The sequence below is a fragment of the Phyllobates terribilis genome, unplaced genomic scaffold, assembly GCF_046119375.1.
Source record: "Phyllobates terribilis strain yellow unplaced genomic scaffold, ASM4611937v1 Scaffold_4__5_contigs__length_816908805, whole genome shotgun sequence".
In the NCBI taxonomy this organism is placed as follows: domain Eukaryota; kingdom Metazoa; phylum Chordata; class Amphibia; order Anura; family Dendrobatidae; genus Phyllobates; species Phyllobates terribilis.
In genome coordinates this window covers 404,838,079-404,851,188 of record NW_027362764.1, presented here as the reverse complement: position 1 = coordinate 404,851,188, position 13,110 = coordinate 404,838,079, and the positions used below count along the sequence as shown (strand labels likewise).

Here is a 13,110-nt window from a genome sequence, read left to right as displayed (position 1 = left end):
GTACTGTTCAAGGCCAATCATGTAATGTCTTGTGTCCAAAAGAGGCTTCCACACCCCAAGTGCCACACCTACTTTTAGAAAACTGGATGTGCCAGTTTTGATACATGAAGTATATTAGCATGTTGTATAGTTTACCAATTTAACTACTTCACAATCCATGACATACATAGCTGTCATGGAGTGAGTGCTTGAAGCAGACTCAAGAGCTAAACCTATGCAGGTGTCAATTGTGTAAGGCTATGTTAACTATTTTAGCCCCTATTAATAGCACCATCAGGGCTTATGCCTGAAGTCATGGGAAGAAGGATTCGAACATTTGCACTGACTGAGCCATTGACTTTAATGATGCAGAAAGAGTTACACTGTGCTCTGCTGGAGATCAATTTCAGCAGTATCCATCTATTTAAGGCAGGCACCAAGACATGGCAGAGGGTGAGAGCCGACAGCACTGGGAGAGGGGATATGGTAGTTTTTGTAATGACCCATAACTCAGCTCTGCTGTATCTCTACACAGTAGCTGCAGAGATCAGGGAGGACATGTTCTTTTCTTTGAGGCTTATGATAGGTCATCCGCAAGCAGAGGAAGATGTACATGTCCCAAGAGACAAATCTCTAGTAACACCCAGCTGAACTATAACAACTTATAACCCAACCTAAACTTTTCAATATAATATCTCTGCAGCATAGAGGACAAATCTGAAAATAAAAGTATGTTCTACTCAGCTCTGGATTCAGGACACATTTTGGCATTGATCATATATAAATAATGCTTACCCACAGTCCTTGAGAGGAATCCTTCTAAATTGCAGGTCAGTGCTACTCAGCCAGGTGTCCTCTGGAATATAGCAATTACAGTAACGATGGGGCAGACCTGGGGATATTTATGACAATAAGATGGGGAAATACATGGTATCTGAGGTACACTGGATGTGGCTCACAACCCTCTCTCAGAGCTTAATGTGGCTGGGTAAGGCAGGGTGGGGAGCAGTGCTGAATATAGTACAAGTGATGGGACGGTTGCAGATTCAAGTCCTCTAGGGGACCAACAAATTTAGTTAATCTAAAAAACAACAAAAAAAAAAAACTATGAGTAATAAAATAAAAAATATTAAACAGGTTGTCCAGTACTTTTTCATTGAAGGCTTATCCTTAGGTCATCAATATCTGACCCCCGCTGATAAGCGGTTATCGGTGACGGCGGCTACAACCTCTCGATTGCAGAGGTGCTCAGTCTCCTGGCAGTGGACGCGGCCAGCACATCCGCTTTCTATTAAAAATCAATAAGAAGTAGATGTGTAACGCTGAGGCGGCCAATGCCGAGACTGAGTACCTCTGCAATTGAGCAGTTCCGGTAGCCGTCACCGATAACAGCTGATCAGCGGGTGTCAGACCCCAACCGATCAGGCATTGGTGACCTAAGGATAGGCCATCAATGAAAAAGTAGTGGACAAGCTCTTTAAAATCATTACGCTTTTCCCCCAATGAAAAAAAGAATTAAAAAAAAAACTCACAAAAATACACATGGTATCACAACTGCCTATAAAAGGCCGATCTTTCAAAACACAAAATTAATTAATCCTACTAGTAAGTGTCTTAATGAGATAGAAACATCAGAACTGTGGTTTTTCTGCTGATGCAAGAAAAAGTGATCAAATAATAGCGTCTGCATCATAATGGAGCCATAAAAACACGTCCTCACACCGCGTCAACCACAGAAACATGAAAACCTTACCAGTGGTTACAATGGCCAGACTATTTCAGTATCACACAAACAAAAAAACGACCGTTATCAATAGCAGCAGGAAGGTTACAAACAACTTAAGAAGGGGGGGAAAACAAATAAAACCCAAAAATGGTAAATCACCTTAAAAACGAACTGTGACCTGTGCGGCCTTTTGGGCTGTGCGCGAGGCAAACACTGGGGTCAGTGGTGTAGTAATGGCAGAGCACTCAGAGGCCTGTCCCGCAATAAGCAGCCCTGCCCTGAACACGAGGGATCCCGAGAGCCGCACTGCTCTCACGCCTCATACACACAGAGCTGAGCCACTCACCTACATCAACAGCGGCTCCGAGAACGCGCGCTTACAATGCTCGTTATCATACAGACACTTCCGCTCAATCTGCCGCCATTCTGCCTGAGCCCAGAGACCCGAGTCCAACCGTGTGAATGCAATTGGTCTCTAAGAAAATGGCCGCCACAGTAAACGTAGAAGATCAACCAATCACATGACTGACGCACTGCTGAGCCTACTTCCGGGGAGGTCACGCGAGAAGCGTGAATATCGTGACGTCACCAAGGCGTTCTCATACCTTCCATCTCGTCTGGTCTTCATTTGCTCCTGTGACGGCCAGCAATGCAGCACCTCCATTCTAGACGGCTCACTGGTGAGGAGACTAGAATGGAGTGGCTGTAGTGCGGATGAGGGTCTCACCATAGTAACGCCAGCCTACATGGCTCCTCATAGACTCTCAGTTCTTGTCACCTCATTACAGAACGGGCTAGACTAGGGAGTCTGCAGTGAGGAGGCACAGGAATAAGAGGTTACAAGAAGGTTTTCTTGACTAGGAATTAGGAAATGTATATGTAAGTATTATGTGTATATGCATAGCTCCCAACCGTCCCGTATTGTGCGGGACTGGCCCGATTTCAGGGCTCAGTCCCGCGTCCCGTGCTCAGCTGTTCTCCCAGCTTACGGTGCCTGTATACTGAGCTGAAGAAAATGATTGATCCTTTAAATAAAAGTACTACATTGGTGAACAATTACAAAAATATTTTTTTTTCTGTGAGTCACTGGGTCTTGAACGCACAATCTTAAAGAAGTTGTCCAGTATTTTATATTACCCCCCCCCCCCCCCCATGTATCCCCCGGGGTCACTAAAGATTTTTGTAAATACCTTCTGTTGCTGTTTCTGCCTGTGAGCGGCGCTATCAGTTGCCGCTCACAGGCATCATGTGACCCTGCGCTGACGTCACGATAAGTGAGGCGTGACATCAGTGATGCGGTCCCCGCGGTGACTGCTGGGTTGTGGGCGAGGTTACCCCTGCATCATACCCAGCATCCATCGCACGCTTTCCCAATGAATGGGGAGAGGCAGAGCACGAGGTGGATGCTTGGTGTGACGTGGGGTGGTAACCCCGCCCACAGCCTGGCATCCACCGTGGAACGCAGAAGACAGAGACCCCCCGCTGTTGCAAGCACTTGTCGTGACATCAGCGGATGTCAGAGCCTGTTGCAGCCGGGGGTCATGTGATGCCTGTGAGCGCCCAGCTATAGCGCCACTCACAGGCATTATCAGCAGCGCAAGGTAATTACAAAAATCCTTAGGGGGGGTAATATAAAGTACTGGACAACCCCTTTAAAAGATTACTGACACAGCAGACACTTATCCTGCTGAGCCACCAGCTCTAGTGAAATCAATGGTAGAATTCTGTCTACTTGACCTGTACTGCATGATCTCCTAGGATAGAAATACACTGCTGGGTACTATATGTAATTTTATTTTACAGGGAGAATAAGATATTTTTTTTTCAGCCTATAAGATTGCTAAAAGTAATAGAGAAAAACATTTAATCATCAAAAAAAAATTGTAATTTTTAATGTGTTTTGTAAAAAATCAGCAAATAACATGGACATATTTGGTGTCTCTGTAATCGTAACAACCCCCAGAACACAGCGATCAGATTATTTATGGGGATCGGTAAATGGCGTAAAAAAATGGTGTGATTGATATTTTTTCTTTATTAAACCCATAAAAATGTAATAAAACTGCAATGCTGAGGCCGTTTTCACACGTAGCGTAAATGCTGCGTTTTTTTTGCTGCTTTTTTTATGCAGGTGTTCACATGACACAGTAAAAATCTTCTCTAACTATTGTGTGTTTGCTGCGTTTCTTTTATGCTTTTTCCCGCTTATTTGATGTGATTTTGGGGAAGATAGGAAGGAGAGTTTTTTCAGAGTTGATTCTGCACTTAAAAATGCAGCGACGTTCTTTTTTCTCAATGCGTTTTTTTCATAAGAAGCAGAGGAGAAAATGCACCAAAACTGCAGAGTAGTGATGACCGAGCGTGTATTGTTAACCCTTTCGGTGAGCACGCTGGGGTGTTCGCCGAGTATTTTCGGCGTGTTTGGCATCTACGTTTGAGCCACTTCGGCGGCATGTGTCGCGGCTGTTAGACAGCTGTAACACATGCAGGATGCCATAACATGCAGCCACGGCGGCACTAACATAAATGCCGAGCGTGCTTGCCGAAAGGGTTAACACACGCTAGCTCATCACTGCCGCAGAGTTCAGCAGCGTTTTCAGACGCTTCTATGTGGAGCCTAAAAAAATGCAGATACTTCGTTAAATGCAAAATCAAAGCTTTTCTGTACTATGAAAAGCACCTTAAAACGCGGCTTCACATCTGCACCAGAAACGCATCAAATAAAGGGGAAGAGATTGTTATTGTGGAGTTTGGTGCGGACAGCTGCTAAAAACATAAAACACAGTATTTCTGCAACGTGTGAACACAGCCTTACAGACACAAGAAAGCTGGATGTCGTATAATGACGCTACATAAGGATGAGAAAGTTCTGTCGGCTCCGACGGTGAATAAGGAAACAGAAAAATAATCTTCAGGTCCCAACAAGAGATGAGCAGGATGTACAGATGACATTGCGCTGCCCTGAAAGATAAGAGATTCGCGGCCTCCTGTCCAGCCGCCAGGTAGCACAGATCTGGACGCTGGTCTGGAGACCTGGGAATCCATCGGCTCATCTCTAGTACCAACCATCCTGGATACAGCGAACAGTCCTGGATTTGGGTCTACAACCTGCAGTCTCAGCCGTGTGCTGAATTAATCTCACTACCAACGCCCCTCTGACAACTCCTCCTGCCATGGGAGAAAGATAATGGTACATGGGCGTGGATTGGGATGTGGCCAGGGGCATGGGCAAAATTTGTATCGCGTATCATAATTTGTTCCTCTTTCTGTTGTAATGCAGCGACTTGCTGGCATTACGGTAATGGTCCAGGATGTGTTTTACCTGACCATGTACCTTCCCCCTCAGGTGACTGGTCACATGACTGTGACATAGCACAGGTCCTGCGCGCACAGAATGTCTGTCTGATCACATGACTGTGACATCAGCAAGGTCCTGTCAGTATGTGTGTGTGTGCACGGGATGCATATATAAACCCTGCTTGATGGGAGACAGGTGTGTTCTGTGAGAGAGGCGTAAGGCCTGTTCCCGTGTGTGTGGGACACCGACCGTGTGAGGCCGAGTGAAGCCTGGTGCCTGGTGCCTGAAAGGTCGAGACTGGATCCTGTGTGGATGCTAGTGGCCTTGGAAGGCAGAGGTTTTGATGAAGAGTCCTGAAAGGCAGAGCCTGGATCCTGTGTGGATGTCAGTGGCCTTTGAGGGAACGACAGCTAGAGACCCCCACCTGGAAAGCCGCAAAGCCACAGTGGTGGCGGATTATTGAGGAAGAGTCCTGAAAGGCAGAGCCTGGATCCTGTGTGGATGTCAGTGGCCTTTGAGGGAACGACGGCTGGAGACCCCCACCTGGGAAGCCGCAGAGCCACAGTGGTGGCGGAGTAATGGACTGAGACAGCTAAACCCGGCAAAGGTAATACCCTGTGTTATATGGACATTGCTATGTTATTACCTTGCTGAAGGCTGTACCTGGAGCAAGTGGGCCGGTGGGTCACTTGGCTCGTGAATATTATATATATGTGTGTCGGCGTGCCACTGAGTTGGACCCGGTCATATGCGGTTTATGAAGTAATAAACTGCTAAGCATTGTTGAAAAACGGAAAGACATTGCACATGTGCATTGATTGTCGCAGCGAAGCGAGTATTCCCCATTATGATGTCTAGCGCTGCCTTACATATGGTGGAGAATGCGGCAACTGCAGCCCGGTTGCTAGCGGCAACGACAACCCGGTTGCTAGGGGCAACTGCAGTCTGGTTGCTTAAGGCAACTGCAGCCCGGTTGCTAGGGGCAACCGCACAGGACGACGAGTGTGGATTAAAGCATCTGGCTGCAACTCGGCGGGGTTGCGAAGTTGTCGTCGCACTCAAACCTGGTTTGCTGTGGCTCGGCGGGGCTCACGTAGTTTAAAGCATCTGGCTGTAACTCGGCGGGGTTGCGAAGGTTGTCGTCGCACTCAAATCCGGTTTTGCTGTGGCTCGGCGGGGCCACGAAATTTTTCTGGGGAGAGCGGTGTGTGAATAGTGTCCTGAGGAAATGCAGGAGCAGATAAAAATGGCTGTGAAAGGAGCAGCATGTTATGTTCTGCTACCAGAGCTAAGGAAAGAGAGGAGATCTGTCCCTACGATAGAACTCAGCTTAATCCCTACGATGTAACAGGGAACCTGATCCTGCGATCAGACCTGCTAAAGTCCTAAGCTAGTCTGTACGGAGACCTATAGATGTGGGGAAGGAATCCCTACAAGTACTAAGGACTGGGAGGAATATGGGACACCTCCTAACAGAAATAGTAGCAGACAGACGAACAAACAAAATATATAGAACATAGAGGTCAGTAGACCAAGCAAACTAACAGAGCAAGACACAGAGCACAGGCTAGCTAGAAAGTAGATATACAATGAAGTCCAGCAAAGCCAGAAGGGCGGAGCAGGATTAAATAGGCCAACAAGGTCATGTGACCAGCAAAGGAAAAAAAAACTAAGAGCAAGGTTCTAACAGTACCCCCCCTTCTAAGAGGATCCTCCGGATCCCCTAGGACCAGGCTTATCAGGAAATCTCCTGTGAAACGCTCTGATAAGTCTGGACGCGGAAACATCATCCGACCTCACCCAAGAGTTATCCTCGGGACCGAAACCTTTCCAGGCCACAAGATACTGCAAACTACCTCTATACCGTCTAGAGTTAAGGATGCGAGAAATTTCATATTCCCCGTCCTCCACCACCGGAGGAACAGAGGCAGAGGCGTCACAATCCGATACAACAGCTTTTTTCAACAGAGAGACATGAAATACCGGATTAATTCTCCAGGAGGTAGGAACCTCCAACCTAACAGCAGATTGGTTGACAACCTGAAGCACCTTAAAGGGCCCTACAAACTTGGGACCCAATTTCTTTGAAGGAATCCTCAACCGCAGATTCCTAGAGGACAACCAAACCATGTCACCAACAGCGAACAAAACCTCCTGTCGTTTCCTATCAAAGTAGTCTTTAGATTTTCTGTTGGCCTCCTGAAGATTACCACGCACATCCGTCCAAACTCTCTCCAAATCACCGGAAAAATTCTCCTCCTCAGGCACGGCAGATCCCAACTTGGAGAACGACCCAAACGACGGATGTCTCCCAGAACAACAAAAAAAAGGCGAACAACCAGCAGAAGAAGATGTATGATTGTTCAGAGCAAATTCAGCAAGTGGCAGAAACTCAGACCACCCCTCTTGATTGTCTGCCACAAAACAACGCAAGAACTGCTCAACATCCTGGTTTTTCCTTTCTGTCTGGCCATTAGATTCAGGATGATATCCGGACGAGAACGACAAATGAACTCCCAACCTATCACAAAAGGCACGCCAAAAACGAGCCACGAACTGAGGACCCCTATCAGAAACCATGTCAGTAGGAACGCCATGAAGTCTGACAATTTCCTTGACAAAGGCCTTAGCGAGAGTTTTAGCGCAGGGCAGTTTGACGAAAGGAACCAAGTGACACATCTTGCTAAAACGGTCCACGACCACCCAGATGACAGTAAAACCCTCAGAGGGGGGAAGGTCAGTTATAAAGTCCATAGCCAAATGTGTCCAAGGAGCACTGGGAACCTCCAAAGGACAAAGCAACCCCGCAGCAGGAGTATGTGAGGACTTAGATCTAGCACATATAGTACATTGACGCACCCACTTAATGACTTCCTTCTGCCATCCAGGCCACCAAAAACTGCGACCCACCAGTCTCTTGGTCTCAGAGATTCCGGGATGACCTGCCAACCGAGATTCGTGACACTCAACAAACAAATCTCTCCTAAAGGTCCCAGGCACAAACAACCTCCCATGAGGAGTGTTAGAAGGGGCATTCTCCTGTGCTTTAAGAATCTCATTTTCCAAAACGGAGTCCAAAGCAACTATCACAACACCTTCTTGTAAAATGTTCTCCTCTTTCTCAGCACCGACTATGGGAGAAAAACTGCGAGACAAGGCATCCGCCTTAACATTCTTAGTACCAGGGATGTAAGTAACGGAGAAATTAAACCGCGAGAAAAACAGTGCCCACCTAGCCTGACGGGCATTCAGGCGCTTGGCAGCATCAAGATATATCAGATTTTTATGATCCGTAAGAACCTGAACGGGAAATTCCGCACCTTCCAAGAAGTGGCGCCAGTGTTCAAATGCGAGTTTAATAGCCAATAATTCCCTATTACCAATATCGTAATTCAATTCAGTTCAGTCTCCGAAAATTTTTTTGAAAAAAAGGCACAGGGATGTAATCCATCTCCGTTATCCTGAGACAATACTGCGCCAACCCCCACAGAGGAAGCATCAACCTCAACCAAAAACGGCCTAGTAACATCAAGCTGCATAAGGATGGGAGCAGAGGTGAACCTCTCCTTGAGATACACAAAAGCTTCAATGGCCTCAGAAGACCACTGAACCGCATCAGCACCTTTCCTGGTGAGATCAGTCAGAGGTTTGACAATACTAGAAAATTTTTTTATGAATTTTCTATAGTAATTGGCGAAACCCAAAAACCTCTGTATCGATTTCAAACCAATAGGCCTAGGCCATTCCTGCACAGCCTGAACCTTAACCGGATCCATCTCAAAACCTTTGCTGGAGATAATGTAGCCCAAAAAACTAATTCTCTGTACAGCGAACTCACATTTCTCCAGCTTAGCAAAAAGCGAATTGTCCATTAATAACTGCAATACCTCACGCACGCTCCGCCAATGAGACTCCAGATCCGGCGAATAAATCAAAATGTCATCCAAATACACAACCACATTTTTACCGATCAAAGGTCTAAGGATGTCATTAATCAGATTCTGAAAAAATGCAGGAGCATTAGTAAGACCAAAAGGCATAACCAGAATCTCAAAATGACCCACAGGAGTGTTAAAAGCAGTCTTCCATTCGTCACCCTCCTTCATGCGCAACAGATTGTATGCCCCCTTAAGGTCAATTTTAGAGAACCACTTGGCCCCCATTAACTGGTTAAACAGATCAGGAATCAATGGCAGTGGGTAAGGATTGCGTACAGTAATTTTGTTAATCTCACGAAAATCCAGACAAGGACGTAAACCGCCGTCCTTTTTTTTTACAAAAAAAAATCCAACCGCCACAGGAGACTTAGAGGGCCTAATGTGACCGGCGGCCAAACTTGTCTGTATGTATTCCTCCAAAGCCTTCCTCTCAGGAATAGTAAGGTTAAATAAACGACTTTTAGGAAGAGTCGCTCCAGGGACAAATTCAATAGAACAATCATAGTCTCTATGGGGAGGCAAAACCTGCGATTCCTTCTCAGAAAAAACTCTCCAAAAATCCTGAATAGGAACAGGCAATTCTCCCCTATCCAAAGCTGCAATACGCCCATTACAACACTTGTCATAACATTTATGGCTCCAGGATTTAATTTCACTGGTAGACCAATCCAGTACAGGATTGTGAAATTTTAACCAGGGCAATCCCAATATTACTGGAGAAGGCAAGTTATTCAACACTACCAAATCCAATTTCTCATGGTGAACACCATTAATAGTGAGAGGAAATTCACAGACCTTGAGAGTAATATTCTTCAAAGGGGAACCATCCACAGAAACCACAGCAATGGGGGATGATAAAGGTTCAGGTTTTAAATTGAGTCTTTCCACGAATCCCCCATCAATAACATTCAGAGTAGACCCACAATCGACAAACACCCGAAATTCCATTAATTTTTCCTGAGCAATCGTGGAAGCAGCTAAAAATACACCCTTGGAATTTAAACAGGCAATACGGGCATGACTGACCATTTTTTTTTCTTTCTTCATACGAAGCTCACAGCCTTTAATCAAATGACCAGATTTTCCGCAATAGAAACACAAGCCTTCAAAAAATCGACGGTCTTTTTCTTGAGAGCGAGGTGCCACCGATCCAATCTCCATCGGTTCACCACTGTTAGTACACACATTCTCATAACCAGAAACTGACATAGCAGAGGATTTGCTCTCATTAACCCTTGCACGCAGTCTTCTATCCACCCGTATAGCTAATTGCATAGCCTGTTGCAAATCTTCAGGTGTAGGATAAGCAATTAGCAGGTCTTTAACCCTTTCACTGAGCCCAGCAAGAAATAGACTTTTCAGAGCAGAATCGTTCCACCCTGTTTGAGTAGACCAACGACGGAAATGAGTACAATATTTTTCCACATTACCTGATCCTTGTTTTAAACGTCTCAACTCAGTCTCAGCTGATGCGACACGGTCAGGATCATCATATAATAGTCCCAAAGCAGAAAAAAAAACTATCCACTGATCTGAAGCATGTATCACTAGGTTGCAAAGAAAAGGCCCACTCCTGAGGCTCTTTGCGCAAAAGTGACATTATGAACCCTACGCGCTGGGATTCATCCCCAGAGGACTTAGGTCTCAAACGAAAATACAATAAGCAAGCATTTTTGAATGAAAAAAATTCTCAGTGTTCACCAAAAATAAATCCGGCAAACATACCTTAGGCTCCAAGAAATGTGCTCCAGGACAGTTACTCACGTGCTGACGGAGCTCGGCCACCTCCAGAGAGAGTCCCTGCAGGCGATGAACCAAATCCTGAACCGACACCATGATGGAACAGAAAAATCTTTCCTTAGAGAATTTGCTGGCTGGACTTACTGTTATGTTCTGCTACCAGAGCTAAGGAAAGAGAGGAGATCTGTCCCTACGATAGAACTCAGCTTAATCCCTACGATGTAACAGGGAACCTGATCCTGCGATCAGACCTGCTAAAGTCCTAAGCTAGTCTGTACGGAGACCTATAGATGTGGGGAAGGAATCCCTACAAGTACTAAGGACTGGGAGGAATATGGGACACCTCCCAACAGAAATAGTAGCAGACAGACGAACAAACAAAATATATAGAACACAGAGGTCAGTAGACCAAGCAAACTAACAGAGCAAGACACAGAGCACAGGCTAGCTAGAAAGTAGATATACAATGAAGTCCAGCAAAGCCAGAAGGGCGGAGCAGGATTAAATAGGCCAACAAGGTCATGTGACCAGCAAAGGAAAAAAAAACTAAGAGCAAGGTTCTAACACAGCAACTGAGTCTGAAGCTATTGAGCGATTAGAGTGCCTGTTAAAACCGGAGCAGGTATTTGAGAAACGTCTACTGGACATGAAACTGGACATGGTGCAGGAACCACAGGAGCGGTTGGCCCGTTACAGAGAGGCGGCAGCGGACCATTCCTTGAACTCTCCGGGGGCGCCCTTGTTGTCCCAGAGTGCCCGGGGAGGTGGTAAGAGCTGTTGTGAACTGAGTTCTAAGACTATTGTTGATTTTTCTTGTAAAAATTCCCCTGCCGGTGTGGTTGTTAAAAAAGGGGCGGTTGTTCAAAATAGCGTGGAGGATAGAAAATCAAAAAAAATTACTGGTGGTGGGTTGGTACCTCCTAAAAGTGACAATGTGACCATTGATAACGGGATAGCTCCAGTAGAAGGGGGTGACGTCAAAGTGGGAGCTGACCTGTTAGTCCACAACACCATGGGGAGTGACACAGACCCCGTAGCTGACAGTGACATTACGAAAGTAGAAGGAGAGGTCACTCAGGAGGGGTTAGATGAGGTGAGAGAGTCCCCATCTCGTCGACGGCGCAAGGGCCACAAAAAGGTTGCTCCTGTAGACTTGGCTGAAAATGAAAATAAAGAACGTGTAGTACTGTGTGCTTTTGCTTCAAGTGTGGATCCTCCATTAGAGGTAGAAGAGGAGGTGATGTTGCCAGTAGCAACCTCCGGTACGGTACCGAGTCAGAAGGATCTGACAGTCCTGAAAGAGGAGGCGGCCAGTCGTGACCAAGAGCTGGAGCCTATCAGCCAGCAGTGTCAGAGTGACGTGCAGCAACAATGTGGAAACCTGGAGATAGTGTCCTCAGACCAGCCGAACCTGGAGTCTGAAAGGCAGAAATTATACCAGGTTGTGAGGAATTTACAGCGAGACTTGAAGCGAAGCAACGAGGAAATTAACCAGTGGAAGGAAATGTTCTACGCAATTAAGGAGGACCGCCGCATAATCAAGGAAGAGGTTTTGCAGTTGAAGCTTGAGAAGGAGGCGCGGCAGGATGGTGTTTCTGGACGCGAACAAATCCTAGAACGACTGCGCAAACAGCTCAACCAGGAGCTGTGTGACTCCAAGAAGGAGTGTGGTGAACGCAGTAGGGAACTGCAACAGAGTAAGAGAGATTATGAGGATCTCCTCAAGGTGAAGAAAAAACTAGAGGAGGATAAGGCGGGTGCAGAGCAAGTGCGCCAAGTGGTTGAGACTGCCCTGCAAGACACCCGTGAGGAGAATGATGATCTCCGGGGAAAGTCCCTAGATCTGGAAGCTCAGGTGAAGGAGCTACAGATGTCCTGTGATACTCTCCAGAAGGTGGAGACGTACCTTAAGGAAACAGTCAGCAAGATGGAAGCTGAGCGAGAGAGAATGGAGGAGTCCATCGGAAAAGCCACAGACCAGGGCCAGGAGTTGACCGCTGGTGATGGGAGGTATGAAGCAGATACCTCCTCGAGTGATGTGGGCTCGGAGGATTCGGTGGATGTCAGAGCCGAGATCAAGCAGCTCAAGGAGTTGCTACAAGCCCAGTGGACGCAAGAGAAGCGTGAGAGACTGGCTATTGAGAGCCGAGTGGGCGCATTGGAGATGGAGAGGTCTGAGAGAGCTCTGCTGCTGGAAGAGCAGTTCAAGCAGGAAGAGCTTCAGAGATGGACTGCTGAGAGGCGAGTAACTGAGCTGGAAGGAGAAGTTTTAGAGCTCAAAGGTCGCCTAGCAAAGTGTCACGCGGTGAACGAGGTCTCCTTGGAGAAGGGAAAAGGCAAACAAGTTGCACTTACTCCCTTAGACCATGAGAAGGTGGTCCTGAGGAGAGCTAAGAGTATGGTGTTGGAAGATAAAGGTGAAGTGGAGG

The 13,110-nt window shown here is 46.6% G+C and overlaps 1 protein-coding gene across 9 annotated transcripts in view; it reads right to left on the bottom strand.

Annotated features, from left to right (window-relative positions):
- Nucleotides 1–2,200, bottom strand: part of LOC141265452 (uncharacterized) — a 99,850-nt gene extending 97,650 nt beyond the window's left edge. For 5 of the 9 annotated variants that reach the window (XM_073678584.1, XM_073678586.1, XM_073678590.1 and 2 more), the window contains exons 1-2: nucleotides 2,052–2,200; nucleotides 775–871 (exon numbers count right to left, since the gene is read on the bottom strand). The gene's annotated coding sequence lies outside the window, so the exon portion shown is untranslated. Of the gene's footprint in view, nucleotides 1–774; nucleotides 872–1,864; nucleotides 2,010–2,051 lie in introns of those variants that run through there. The other 4 variants (XM_073678585.1, XM_073678588.1, XM_073678593.1 and 1 more) reach the window with 4 other exon arrangements.
- Between the last annotated feature and the right edge of the window lie 10,910 nt (nucleotides 2,201–13,110).